Source organism: Lissotriton helveticus, chromosome 2_1 (assembly GCF_964261635.1).
Source record: "Lissotriton helveticus chromosome 2_1, aLisHel1.1, whole genome shotgun sequence".
In the NCBI taxonomy this organism is placed as follows: Eukaryota; Metazoa; Chordata; class Amphibia; order Caudata; family Salamandridae; genus Lissotriton; species Lissotriton helveticus.
The window spans coordinates 1,320,081,334-1,320,095,467 of NC_136059.1; positions in this window are offsets into that span (position 1 = coordinate 1,320,081,334).

The window sequence follows — 14,134 nt, forward strand, 5'->3', positions numbered from 1 at the left end:
GCACTTTATAGAGGACAGAGATTCCTGTTGCTCAAAAAAAGTGGCAAACACTTTTTGCATGAACAGTGGACCAAGAGTATAGTAGGAACTAAATACCTAGGTTAAATGCAGTCAGGATTTAAATCAGGTCAAGTGGATGTAAATAGATGTATTTTGGAAAGTATTTTATTCAAAAACTTTTTAAAGAAATATATGGATATCTATGTATTGACTTATTTATTCCCTAAATCTAATTTTATATTAACATATTTATGTATTTTTATATATTTAGTGTATATCTATTGTTTGCATCTGCACAAATGTATATACTGAAATCATATTATATTGCACTTAGCACTTTATGAAATAAGGATGTTATATTGCTTAAATGAATTTGACTGCATCAGAACAACTAACAGGAATATGGTATTTATACCACAATCTTCGAAAAAAATACTCTTGTGAGAGGGAAGGAAAAAAAAGTGAAAACTAAGCATAAAAAGAAAAGAATGTTCATGCAAATTCACGTAACGTAATGTGTGCAATGTCACTTTAATTGGTGTGATTACAAAGTAAAAAAAATTATTTAAAATCAGTCAGGTGATGTATGTATGTGTCATGTGATCAAGGCACTTTGGTGCTGAAATGCGTAACGGCCAACTGAGCACAATCTGAATAAACGATTCTGTGCACTTAATGGTGGTCCGTGCTCCTGCTTTTTTGTGGAATTGCAAACGCCGGCTGGCAGAGGAGTTGCTGCAGTATATATATATATATATATATATATATATATATATATATATTATTCCAGTTTTCCCAGGGGAAGTTTGTCTCTGCGCACTCCCGGATATTTGGTAAATAACAAGGTCATAACATCCAAATTGTAGTTCAGTCTTCAGTTTATTTTAGCAAGCCAGCTGCACCTGACGCGTTTCGGTCTCTACGGAGACCTTGCTCACAGGAAAACATTACCACATTTTTTTAGTGTGTTTAAATAAAGTGAAAAAAATTGAAATTTTTTTTGTAAAGAGTGCAAACATCCTGTCACATCACTTCCTGTTAATAGCACCGGAATTATGGGACATGCAGTCTTTCAACTTATTTCTATATCACAGAACGTTTTCGTATTTGGATTTAGCTGTAGGTAATTGAGTTTGAACCAATAATATTTCTCAAACACATTTTTATCAATTTAACCCTCTGGTGGGTATGAATTAAATTTACCACAGCCATTATCATCACATAATTAACTTGATATATAAGTTAAATCATTAAACTCGATTTTGCTCATACAACCCTCTGGTGGGTGATTAGAAATTCAGAAATTATTCATAATTTCATTCCTTATATCTCATGTTTGCAAACGAAGAAATTTAAATAATATACTTTTTAAGAAAAATTAATTAGTGAGTTTAAAAGGTTACTAAGAGAGATAGTTTATATTTGTTCCCTTTTCAATACAGTTTATTGGAGGTTCACAGATGGCAATGAAGTTCTTCATCCAAGTTGATCCCGAAGGGGTTCATGGTTCGAAAGTTCATAATATGTTTTGACTCCTTTTGTCTCATTACTTTCTCACGATCTCCTCCTCTTTGATTTGCTCCCACACTTTCAATCCCATAGAATGTTAGTTCTTTCCAGTTGCCTTTGTGTTCCTTTTCCATGTGCTTAGCCATGGCGTTACTTCTGTCACTGTTGATCGTTGCACGGACATGTTCAAGTATTCGTAATTTGAGCTCTTTTTTTGTGCTCCCAATGTATTTGAGTGAACATGGGCACTCTAGCACATAAATTACAAATTGTGTTTTGCAGTTAATCAATTGATTGATTGTCCAGGTTTTGTTGTTTGCCATTTTTAGTTCTTTGGTATTTTGGGCAATGCAGCACACCTTACAATTTGAGCATTTGTAGAAACCTTTGGACTTATACCAAGCCTTTATTTTCGTCTGCTCCTGGAAGTGGCTTGAGATTAATTTATCTTTTAAGTTTTTAGCCCTGCGATATGTTACATTCGGATGGTCTCCTACAATTTCTGCAATTTTTGGGTCCATGTGCAAAATGTGCCAATTTTTTCTCAGGATTTTAATTATGGAATAATTTGCTGTTGAGTGTGTGGTGATAAACCGGATCTTTTGGTTCTCAGTTTCCGATTTTGATTTTTCTTTCAGCAAATCAGCTCTGTTGATAATGGTGGATCGTGTCACTGCATTTTGAATTGTAAAAGGCTTGTATTTGCGTTCTTCAAATCTTTTTCTTGTCAATTTCTGGTTGATAATCCAATCCTCTTCTTTAGAGCATATCCTTTTGATTCTCAAAAACTCTCCGTATGGAATATTACGGATTAAAGATGGCTGGTGAAAACTTTGAGCATGCAATATTGCATTCGTCGCTGTGCTTTTGCGGTGCAAAGTTGTTTGTATGGCATTGTTCTCAATGAAAATTTCCGTGTCTAGGAAAATCACTTTCGATTCACTGATTGTATAGGTGAATTTGAGACCAAAGTTGGAATTGTTTAACACTTCAAAATAATTTGCAAACTCCTCCTCCGTTCCATCCCAAATCAAAAGCAAGTCATCGATGTATCTCAGCCATGCTATGGTTTTAGATACTGATACATCGTTTTCACATCTCCAGGCCCATGTCCTTTCCCAATGGCCCATCGTGAGGCAGGCATACGATGGACTAAAAGAAAAGCCCATTGCAGTGCCCTTAGATTGTCTATACAATTCATTTCCAAACAAAAATACATTTTGATTCAGGCACATTGAAATCATTTCGAGCAACATCTTGTTGTGCTCAGCAAATTGAATGTTCCTATCCATCAAGAAAGACTTGCAAGCTGCTATGCCAATTTCATTCTGGATGTTAGAATACAGGGATATTACATCCATTGCTATCAGTTTGTAAGAAGGTTGCCAAGGGGTGTCTTCCAGTCGTCTTAACAGATCCCCCGTGTCTTTCACATAAGAAGTTAAACCCTTCACATAGGGTAATAGAAAAACATCAAGATAATTTGCAATTGGCTCCAACAATGCACCTTTGGCTGATATTATTGGCCTCCCTGGTGGTTTCGTGGGGTGCTTATGTATCTTGGGAAGGAAGTATATGGTTGCCATTTTCGGGTATGGTGTCTGGAGATATTTATATTCATCAATGTCTAATAAGTTTGACTTAAACCAATTTTCCAGCTTGGTGTCTAGTTCCTCTTTAAGTTTCACTGATGGATTAGCCTTCAATTTTTCGTAATATTCCTTGTTGCGGAGTTGGGAATATGCTTCCCGCATATATGCTTCCTTGTCTTGGACGATGACATTGCCCCCCTTGTCCGCTATTTTTATTTCAATGGTGTCATCTTGTTGTAATTTGTTGAGCGCTTGTCGTTCTGCCCTCGTAAGATTGTCCTTTTTGTGAGGGATTTTTAGATGGTAAAGATCTTTTATTACACACTCGTGGAAAAAGTCTATTTTATTTCCTGGTGGCAATTGTGGATAAAATTTGGAATTGGGTTTCATCTTCGAAATACCAGCTCCTAATTGCACTGTGTAGTCCTGTATTTCTCCTCCACTTTGTTGTGGATCCTGAGTTCCATTAAGTTCACAAAGTGTTCCGCATCCCTTACTGGTAATTGCATAGTTGGTTGCGGGACAGATCTTCTCCAACTAGCCATGTCAGGTTTATCCACAAATAGTTTTGCTAACTTGATCTTCCTGATATATTTATATAGATCCACACGTGTTTCTGCTAGATTCATGCCGCTTGTAGGACAAAAATTCATGCCTCTTTTCAGTAAGTTCAGTTCCACATCGTTTAAATTTTTTGAGGATAAATTAATAACCTGTAATTCATAATTGATGGTATCCATATTTAATGATTCCATTTCTTCCTCATGTTCCGTGTCATGGTTCCCACTTGGTTTGCGCCAGTATTTTGTGCTGCGTTTGCGCCTGCCTCTTCTGGTTTGTTTTGTGGCGCCTTTCCACGGCCTCTCCCTCTTCCTCTTTGAAATGGTTGACGGGGCCCCATTGTTTTCTCCCAATTCTTTTGATGAAAAGCCATTTTCATTTCGTCTAAAAAAGGAACTTTTGCTCCAGTTCCTCTTTGTTCCTCTTCTCCACCACTTGCGCCCGGTTCTGTCGATAAACTAGAGGCTAGAGAGGACATGCTTCCCATGGTTATTATGTTTTCCAGATTATTTTGTCTAAAATGATCATATTTTCTTGCATATGTAAATATGCGACCTTCTTCGTAGTCCTCTTTGTCGCGTTGGAATTTGGACATCTTTCTTAGGCGTACACTTTCTTCGTGTTTATCGATATATTGTTCCAGATCTTCTTTGAATTTTTTCATTTCAGGATTTAGATCAAGTGTTGCCAGTTCTTTTTCTAGGTCTTTTAGTTGTTTTGTGGTTCGTTCCAGTGCAATTTCAATGTGTTTCACCAATATTTGCATTAAACCTAGCGATGAATTTAAAATAAATTCACCCCATTCACTTAAGAGTTCATTGCTAGTATCCTGATGATTGGGCATCAGGCTGATGCGTAAGCCACGAGGCACTCGTTTCACGTCTAGGTATTTTTTTAATGCTGCAACCTCCCACCATTTATTGATTTCCTTTTTGGACAGTTTTTCCCAAGTGCGTAATTTGTATTTTAAATCCGTTTTGCGGACACTACCACTTGCTCCTGTGGCCACTGTTTCATCCTCAAAACATGATTGAATTAAAGTATTCCTGGATACCTCTCTTTTATCCATGGTGAGCTGGCGACTGTTTATTAAGCTTTATGTTGTAGTTTTTCTTCTTGACAGTTTAAATTACAATTCTTAGTTGGAGATTATCCGGTTTGTTTTGTGTCAAACTTAAACCTAACCAGGTTCAATTCTGTGGTGTTTGTATTACAGAGAAAAGTTCCTCGAGTTGTACTTCACTCGAATTATTCTCACGGTGACACAAAGTTCAAAACCAACCGACTGTGAGTAATCACTTGTTGTTTCAGAAAGATTGTTTCATCAAAGCAAAACGAAGCGGTCGCTTACCGGTTTCAGGGTACTTCGGTTGACGCGCCCCCTCCGGAGAGATCGTCTCCCGTTTCCAGCCCGTCACCGTCGGCTCCCTCCGTTGCTTTAGTCCACTCAATCCACAACAATTAAAGTCGGCGTTCACCCGAGCCCTTTGCAAATCCAATCTGTTAGGTCCAAATTGTAAGGTGTGCTGCATTGCCCAAAATACCAAAGAACTAAAAATGGCAAACAACAAAACCTGGACAATCAATCAATTGATTAACTGCAAAACACAATTTGTAATTTATGTGCTAGAGTGCCCATGTTCACTCAAATACATTGGGAGCACAAAAAAAGAGCTCAAATTACGAATACTTGAACATGTCCGTGCAACGATCAACAGTGACAGAAGTAACGCCATGGCTAAGCACATGGAAAAGGAACACAAAGGCAACTGGAAAGAACTAACATTCTATGGGATTGAAAGTGTGGGAGCAAATCAAAGAGGAGGAGATCGTGAGAAAGTAATGAGACAAAAGGAGTCAAAACATATAATGAACTTTCGAACCATGAACCCCTTCGGGATCAACTTGGATGAAGAACTTCATTGCCATCTGTGAACCTCCAATAAACTGTATTGAAAAGGGAACAAATATAAACTATCTCTCTTAGTAACCTTTTAAACTCACTAATTAATTTTTCTTAAAAAGTATATTATTTAAATTTCTTCGTTTGCAAACATGAGATATAAGGAATGAAATTATGAATAATTTCTGAATTTCTAATCACCCACCAGAGGGTTGTATGAGCAAAATCGAGTTTAATGATTTAACTTATATATCAAGTTAATTATGTGATGATAATGGCTGTGGTAAATTTAATTCATACCCACCAGAGGGTTAAATTGATCAAAATGTGTTTGAGAAATATTATTGGTTCAAACTCAATTACCTACAGCTAAATCCAAATAAGAAAACGTTCTGTGATATAGAAATAAGTTGAAAGACTACATGTCCCATAATTCCGGTGCTATTAACAGGAAGTGATGTGACAGGATGTTTGCACTCTTTACAAAATTTTTTTCAATTTTTTTCACTTTATTTAAACACACTAAAAAAATGTGGTAATGTTTTCCTGTGAGCAAGGTCTCCGTAGAGACCGAAACGCGTCAGGTGCAGCTGGCTTGCTAAAATAAACTGAAGACTGAACTACAATTTGGATGTTATGACCTTGTTATTTACCAAATATCCGGGAGTGCGCAGAGACAAACTTCCCCTGGGAAAACTGGAATAATTTAACTCGTGGCTTGGTTCTGCCACGCTCTGAGCGCACCGCCCTGAGAGCGCCTGGAAGCCCGCCTTTGGACCTAACAGATATATATATATATATATATATATATTTTTTTTTTTTTTTTGGCACGCAGGTTCTACCCACCGCCACTCCACTCGTCCACGGGTGCCTCTATCGCACGGTGGTGTGCGTTAAATATTTACACAACGCAGAGAAACCCCCAGTCCTCGGGATTTCAAAAATGAGAGCACTCAAAGCCAGTATGGCGTAGGTTCACCAGAGTTTATTTTCAGAACCTCCGCAAACTCAGTCTACAAACGCGTTTCGGCGTGACCGCCTTCGTCAGTCACTGACGAAGGCGGTCACGCCGAAACGCGTTTGTAGACTGAGTTTGCGGAGGTTCTGAAAATAAACTCTGGTGAACCTACGCCATACTGGCTTTGAGTGCTCTCATTTTTGAAATCCCGAGGACTGGGGGTTTCTCTGCGTTGTGTAAATATATATATATATATATATATATATATATATATATATATATATATATATATATATATATATATATATATATATATATATATATATATATATATATATATATATATATATATCAATCAAACAAAGGATCTCTGCCAGTTTTTAGAGATGAAGAGACGCACACGGCACACAGATTGCAGGCAGCATATTTATTGAACAGTATGAGGCACCTGACGCGTTTCGTTTATCTTAAAACTTCTTCAGAGGTATCGCCTCGGTTCGTGAGAGTTCTCCATGGGTTCCAGGTGAGGTTTTATACATTTATGCCGGCCCCCTGGTGGACACACCCTTTGTGACCTTTTGCTCGGCATCATGGTACCGGAAGTCCCCCTTACGTTGTTAGTTGTATGACTCTCATTTCCTGTTTTTTCAGAGAGGGTGGAATTGTCTTCCTCTTTTTAGCAGAGTGCCTTGTGGATTGCAGTGACAATTATTTCCGCCATTACCAGTTTCCTCCACACGTGGTTAACTCGGCATGACGATTACTGCAAACCCTCGCTTCTGTGTTGTTTTTTGGCATTCTGCGCGATGATCGGTGAGGTCCTTACTGTCTGTCCTGGATCGTCATATTGTCACTTATCCAGGTCTGTGTGCCTCCCTGTTGCTTCCCAGTCTTTAATGGGACTGCGAGGGATCCATGCCCGACTCCGGTGTCAGGCGGCAGCCTGTCTCCCCTGGATTTCGGTTTGGCCGAGACAATGCTGTGGTGGTTCAGATCGGGGAAACTTACGGCGCTCTTGCTGGTGGTGCGTTTTCTCTGCGACAGAACCAGTCGCTCCATATCAAACAAAGGATCTCTGCCAGTTTTTAGAGATGAAGAGACGCACACGGCACACAGATTGCAGGCAGCATATTTATTGAACAGTATGAGGCACCTGACACGTTTCGTTTATCTTAAAACTTCTTCAGAGGTATCGCCTCGGTTCGTGAGAGTTCTCCATGGGTTCCAGGTGAGGTTTTATACATTTATGCCTGCCCTCTGGTGGACACACCCTTTGTGACCTTTTGCTCTGCATCATGGTACCTGAAGTCCCCCTTACATTGTTAGTTGTATGACTCTCATTTCCTGTTTTTTCAGAGAGGGTGGAATTGTCTTCCTCTTTTTCGCAGAGTGCCTTGTGGATTGCAGTGACAATTATTTCCGGCATTATCAGTATTCCTCCACACGTGGTTAACTCGGCATGACGATTACTGCAAACCCTCGCTTCTGTGTTGTTTTTTGGCATTCTGCGCGATGATCGGTGAGGTCCTTACTGTCTGTCCTGGATTGTCATATTGTCACTTATCCAGGTCTGTGTGCCTCCCTGTTGCTTCCCAGTCTTTAATGGGACTGCAAGGGATCCATGCCCGACTCCGGTGTCAGGCGGCAGCCTGTCCCCCCTGGATTTCGGTTTGGCCGAGACAATGCTGTGGTGGTTCAGATCGGGGAAACTTACGGCGCTCTTGCTGGTGGTGCGTTTTCTCTGCGACAGAACCAGTCGCTCCATATCAAACAAAGGATCACAGCCAGTTTTTAGAGATGAAGAGACGAACAGGGCACACAGATTGCAGGCAGCATATTTATTGAACAGTATGAGGCACCTGACGCGTTTCGTTTATCTTAAAACTTCGTCAGAGGTATCGCCTCGGTTCGTGAGAGTTCTCCATGGGTTCCAAGTGAGGTTTTATACATTTATGCCGGCCCCCTGGTGGACACACCCTTTGTGACCTTTTGCTCGGCATCATGGTACCGGAAGTCCCCCTTACGTTGTTAGTTGTATGACTCTCATTTCCTGTTTTTTCAGAGAGGGTGGAATTGTCTTCCTCTTTTTAACAGAGTGCCTTGTGGATTGCAGTGACAAATATTTCCGGCATTACCAGTTTCCTCCACACGTGGTTAACTCGGCATGTCGATTACTGCAAACCCTCGCTTCTGTGTTGTTTTTTGGCATTCTGCGCGATGATCGGTGAGGTCCTTACTGTCTGCCCTGGATTGTCATATTGTCACTTATCCAGGTCTGTGTGCCTCCCTGTTGCTTCCCAGTCTTTAATGGGACTGTGAGGGATCCATGCCCGTCTCCGGTGTCAGGCGGCAGCCTGTCTCCCCTGGATTTCGGTTTGGCCGAGACAATGCTGTGGTGGTTCAGATCGGGGAAACTTACGGTGCTCTTGCTGGTGGTGCGTTTTCTCTGCGTCAGAACCAGTCGCTCCATATCAAACAAAGGATCTCTGCCAGTTTTTAGAGATGAAGAGACGCACACGGCACACAGATTGCAGGCAGCATATTTATTGAACAGTATGAGGCACCTGACGCGTTTCGTTTATCTTAAAACTTCTTCAGAGGTATCGCCTCGGTTCGTGAGAGTTCTCCATGGGTTCCAGGTGAGGTTTTATACATTTATGCCGGCCCCCTGGTGGACACACCCTTTGTGACCTTTTGCTCGGCATCATGGTACCTGAAGTCCCCCTTACGTTGTTAGTTGTATGACTCTCATTTCCTGTTTTTTCAGAGAGGGTGGAATTGTCTTCCTCTTTTTAGCAGAGTGCCTTGTGGATTGTAGTGACAATTATTTCCGGCATTACCAGTTTCCTCCACACGTGGTTAACTCGGCATGACGATTACTGCAAACCCTCGCTTCTTATTGTTTTTTGGCATTCTGCCCGATGATCGGTAAGGTCCTTATTGTCTGTCCTGGATTGTCATATTGTCACTTATCCAGGTCTGTGTGCCTCCCTGTTGCTTCCCAGTCTTTAATGGGACTGCAAGGGATCCATGCCTGACTCCGGTGTCAGGCGGCAGCCTGTCTCCCCTGGATTTCGGTTTGGCCGAGACAATGCTATGGTGGTTCAGATCGGGGAAACTTACGGCATTCTTGCTGGTGGTGCGTTTTCTCTGCGACAGAACCATTCGCTCCATATCAAACAAAGGATCTCTGCCAGTTTTTAGAGATGAAGAGACGCACACGGCACACAGATTGCAGGCAGCATATTTATTGAACAGTATGAGGCACCTGACGCGTTTCGTTTATCTTAAAACTTCTTCAGAGGTATCGCCTCGGTTCGTGAGAGTTCTCCATGGGTTCCAGGTGAGGTTTTATACATTTATGCCGGCCCCCTGGTGGACACACCCTTTGTGACCTTTTGCTCTGCATCATGGTACCTGAAGTCCCCCTTACATTGTTAGTTGTATGACTCTCATTTCCTGTTTTTTCAGAGAGGGTGGAATTGTCTTCCTCTTTTTCGCAGAGTGCCTTGTGGATTGCAGTGACAATTATTTCCAGCATTATCAGTATTCCTCCACACGTGGTTAACTCGGCATGACGATTACTGCAAACCCTCGCTTCTGTGTTGTTTTTTGGCATTCTGCGCGATGATCGGTGAGGTCCTTACTGTCTGTCCTGGATTGTCATATTGTCACTTATCCAGGTCTGTGTGCCTCCCTGTTGCTTCCCAGTCTTTAATGGGACTGCAAGGGATCCATGCCCGACTCCGGTGTCAGGCGGCAGCCTGTCCCCCCTGGATTTCGGTTTGGCCGAGACAATGCTGTGGTGGTTCAGATCGGGGAAACTTACGGCGCTCTTGCTGGTGGTGCGTTTTCTCTGCGACAGAACCAGTCGCTCCATATCAAACAAAGGATCACAGCCAGTTTTTAGAGATGAAGAGACGAACAGGGCACACAGATTGCAGGCAGCATATTTATTGAACAGTATGAGGCACCTGACGCGTTTCGTTTATCTTAAAACTTCGTCAGAGGTATCGCCTCGGTTCGTGAGAGTTCTCCATGGGTTCCAAGTGAGGTTTTATACATTTATGCCGGCCCCCTGGTGGACACACCCTTTGTGACCTTTTGCTCGGCATCATGGTACCGGAAGTCCCCCTTACGTTGTTAGTTGTATGACTCTCATTTCCTGTTTTTTCAGAGAGGGTGGAATTGTCTTCCTCTTTTTAACAGAGTGCCTTGTGGATTGCAGTGACAATTATTTCCGGCATTACCAGTTTCCTCCACACGTGGTTAACTCGGCATGTCGATTACTGCAAACCCTCGCTTCTGTGTTGTTTTTTGGCATTCTGCGCGATGATCGGTGAGGTCCTTACTGTCTGCCCTGGATTGTCATATTGTCACTTATCCAGGTCTGTGTGCCTCCCTGTTGCTTCCCAGTCTTTAATGGGACTGTGAGGGATCCATGCCCGTCTCCGGTGTCAGGCGGCAGCCTGTCTCCCCTGGATTTCGGTTTGGCCGAGACAATGCTGTGGTGGTTCAGATCGGGGAAACTTACGGTGCTCTTGCTGGTGGTGCGTTTTCTCTGCGTCAGAACCAGTCGCTCCATATCAAACAAAGGATCTCTGCCAGTTTTTAGAGATGAAGAGACGCACACGGCACACAGATTGCAGGCAGCATATTTATTGAACAGTATGAGGCACCTGACGCGTTTCGTTTATCTTAAAACTTCTTCAGAGGTATCGCCTCGGTTCGTGAGAGTTCTCCATGGGTTCCAGGTGAGGTTTTATACATTTATGCCGGCCCCCTGGTGGACACACCCTTTGTGACCTTTTGCTCGGCATCATGGTACCTGAAGTCCCCCTTACGTTGTTAGTTGTATGACTCTCATTTCCTGTTTTTTCAGAGAGGGTGGAATTGTCTTCCTCTTTTTAGCAGAGTGCCTTGTGGATTGTAGTGACAATTATTTCCGGCATTACCAGTTTCCTCCACACGTGGTTAACTCGGCATGACGATTACTGCAAACCCTCGCTTCTTATTGTTTTTTGGCATTCTGCCCGATGATCGGTAAGGTCCTTATTGTCTGTCCTGGATTGTCATATTGTCACTTATCCAGGTCTGTGTGCCTCCCTGTTGCTTCCCAGTCTTTAATGGGACTGCAAGGGATCCATGCCTGACTCCGGTGTCAGGCGGCAGCCTGTCTCCCCTGGATTTCGGTTTGGCCGAGACAATGCTATGGTGGTTCAGATCGGGGAAACTTACGGCATTCTTGCTGGTGGTGCGTTTTCTCTGCGACAGAACCATTCGCTCCATATCAAACAAAGGATCTCTGCCAGTTTTTAGAGATGAAGAGACGCACACGGCACACAGATTGCAGGCAGCATATTTATTGAACAGTATGAGGCACCTGACGCGTTTCGTTTATCTTAAAACTTCTTCAGAGGTATCGCCTCGGTTCGTGAGAGTTCTCCATGGGTTCCAGGTGAGGTTTTATACATTTATGCCGGCCCCCTGGTGGACACACCCTTTGTGACCATTTGCTCAGCATCATGGTACCTGAAGTCCCCCTTACGTTGTTAGTTGTATGACTCTCATTTCCTGTTTTTTCAGAGAGGGTGGAATTGTCTTCCTCTTTTTCGCAGAGTGCCTTGTGGATTGCAGTGACAATTATTTCCGGCATTACCAGTTTCCTCCACACGTGGTTAACTCGGCATGACGATTACTGCAAACCCTCACTTCTGTGTTGTTTTTTGGCATTCTGCGCGATGATCGGTGAGGTCCTTACTGTCTGTCCTGGATTGTCATATTGTCACTTATCCAGGTCTGTGTGCCTCCCTGTTGCTTCCCAGTCTTTAATGGGACTGCAAGGGATCCATGCCCGACTCCGGTGTCAGGCGGCAGCCTGTCTCCCCTGGATTTCGGTTTGGCCGAGACAATGCTGTGGTGGTTCAGATCGGGGAAACTTACAGCGCTCTTGCTGGTGGTGCGTTTTCTCTGCGACAGAACCAGTCGCTCCATATCAAACAAAGGATCACAGCCAGTTTTTAGAGATGAAGAGACGCACAGGGCACACAGATTGCAGGCAGCATATTTATTGAACAGTATGAGGCACCTGACGCGTTTCGTTTATCTTAAAACTTCTTCAGAGGTATCGCCTCGGTTCGTGAGAGTTCTCCATGGGTTCCAGGTGAGGTTTTATACATTTATGCCGGCCCCCTGGTGGACACACCCTTTGTGACCTTTTGCTCGGCATCATGGTACCGGAAGTCCCCCTTACGTTGTTAGTTGTATGACTCTCATTTCCTGTTTTTTCAGAGAGGGTGGAATTGTCTTCCTCTTTTTAGCAGAGTGCCTTGTGGATTGCAGTGACAATTATTTCCGGCATTACCAGTTTCCTCCACACGTGGTTAACTCGGCATGACGATTACTGCAAACCCTCGCTTCTGTGTTGTTTTTTGGCATTCTGCGCGATGATCAGTTAGGTCCTTACTGTCTGTCCTGGATTGTCATATTGTCACTTATCCAGGTCTGTGTGCCTCCCTGTTGCTTCCCAGTCTTTAATGGGACTGCAAGGGATCCATGCCTGACTCCGGTGTCAGGCGGCAGCCTGTCTCCCCTGGATTTCGGTTTGGCCGAGACAATGCTGTGGTGGTTCAGATCGGGGAAACTTACGGCGCTCTTGCTGGTGGTGCGTTTTCTCTGCGACAGAACCAGTCGCTCCATATCAAACAAAGGATCTCTGCCAGTTTTTAGAGATGAAGAGACGCACACAGCACACAGATTGCAGGCAGCATATTTATTGAACAGTATGAGGCACCTGACGCGTTTCGTTTATCTTAAAACTTCTTCAGAGGTATCGCCTCGGTTCGTGAGAGTTCTCCATGGGTTCCAGGTGAGGTTTTATCATTTATGCCGGCCCCCTGGTGGACACACCCTTTGTGACCTTTTGCTCGACATCATGGTACCTGAAGTCCCCCTTACGTTGTTAGTTGTATGACTCTCATTTCCTTTTTTTTCAGAGAGGGTGGAATTGTCTTCCTCTTTTTCACAGAGTGCCTTGTGGATTGCAGTGACAATTATTTCCGGCATTACCAGTTTCCTCCACACGTGGTTAACTCGGCATGACGATTACTGCAAACCCTCACTTCTGTGTTGTTTTTTGGCATTCTGCGCGATGATCGGTGAGGTCCTTACTGTCTGTCCTGGATTGTCATATTGTCACTTATCCAGGTCTGTGTGCCTCCCTGTTGCTTCCCAGTCTTTAATGGGACTGCAAGGGATCCATGCCCGACTCCGGTGTCAGGCGGCAGCCTGTCTCCCCTGGATTTCGGTTTGGCCGAGACAATGCTGTGGTGGTTCAGATCGGGGAAACTTACGGCGCTCTTGCTGGTGGTGCGTTTTCTCTGCGACAGAACCAGTCGCTCCATATCAAACAAAGGATCTCTGCCAGTTTTTAGGGATGAAGCGACGCACACGGCACACAGATTGCAGGCAGCATATTTATTGAACAGTATGAGGCACCTGACGCGTTTCGTTTATCTTAAAACTTCGTCAGAGGTATCGCCTCGGTTCGTGAGAGTTCTCCATGGGTTCCAGGTGAGGTTTTATACATTTATGCCGGCCCCCTGGTGGACA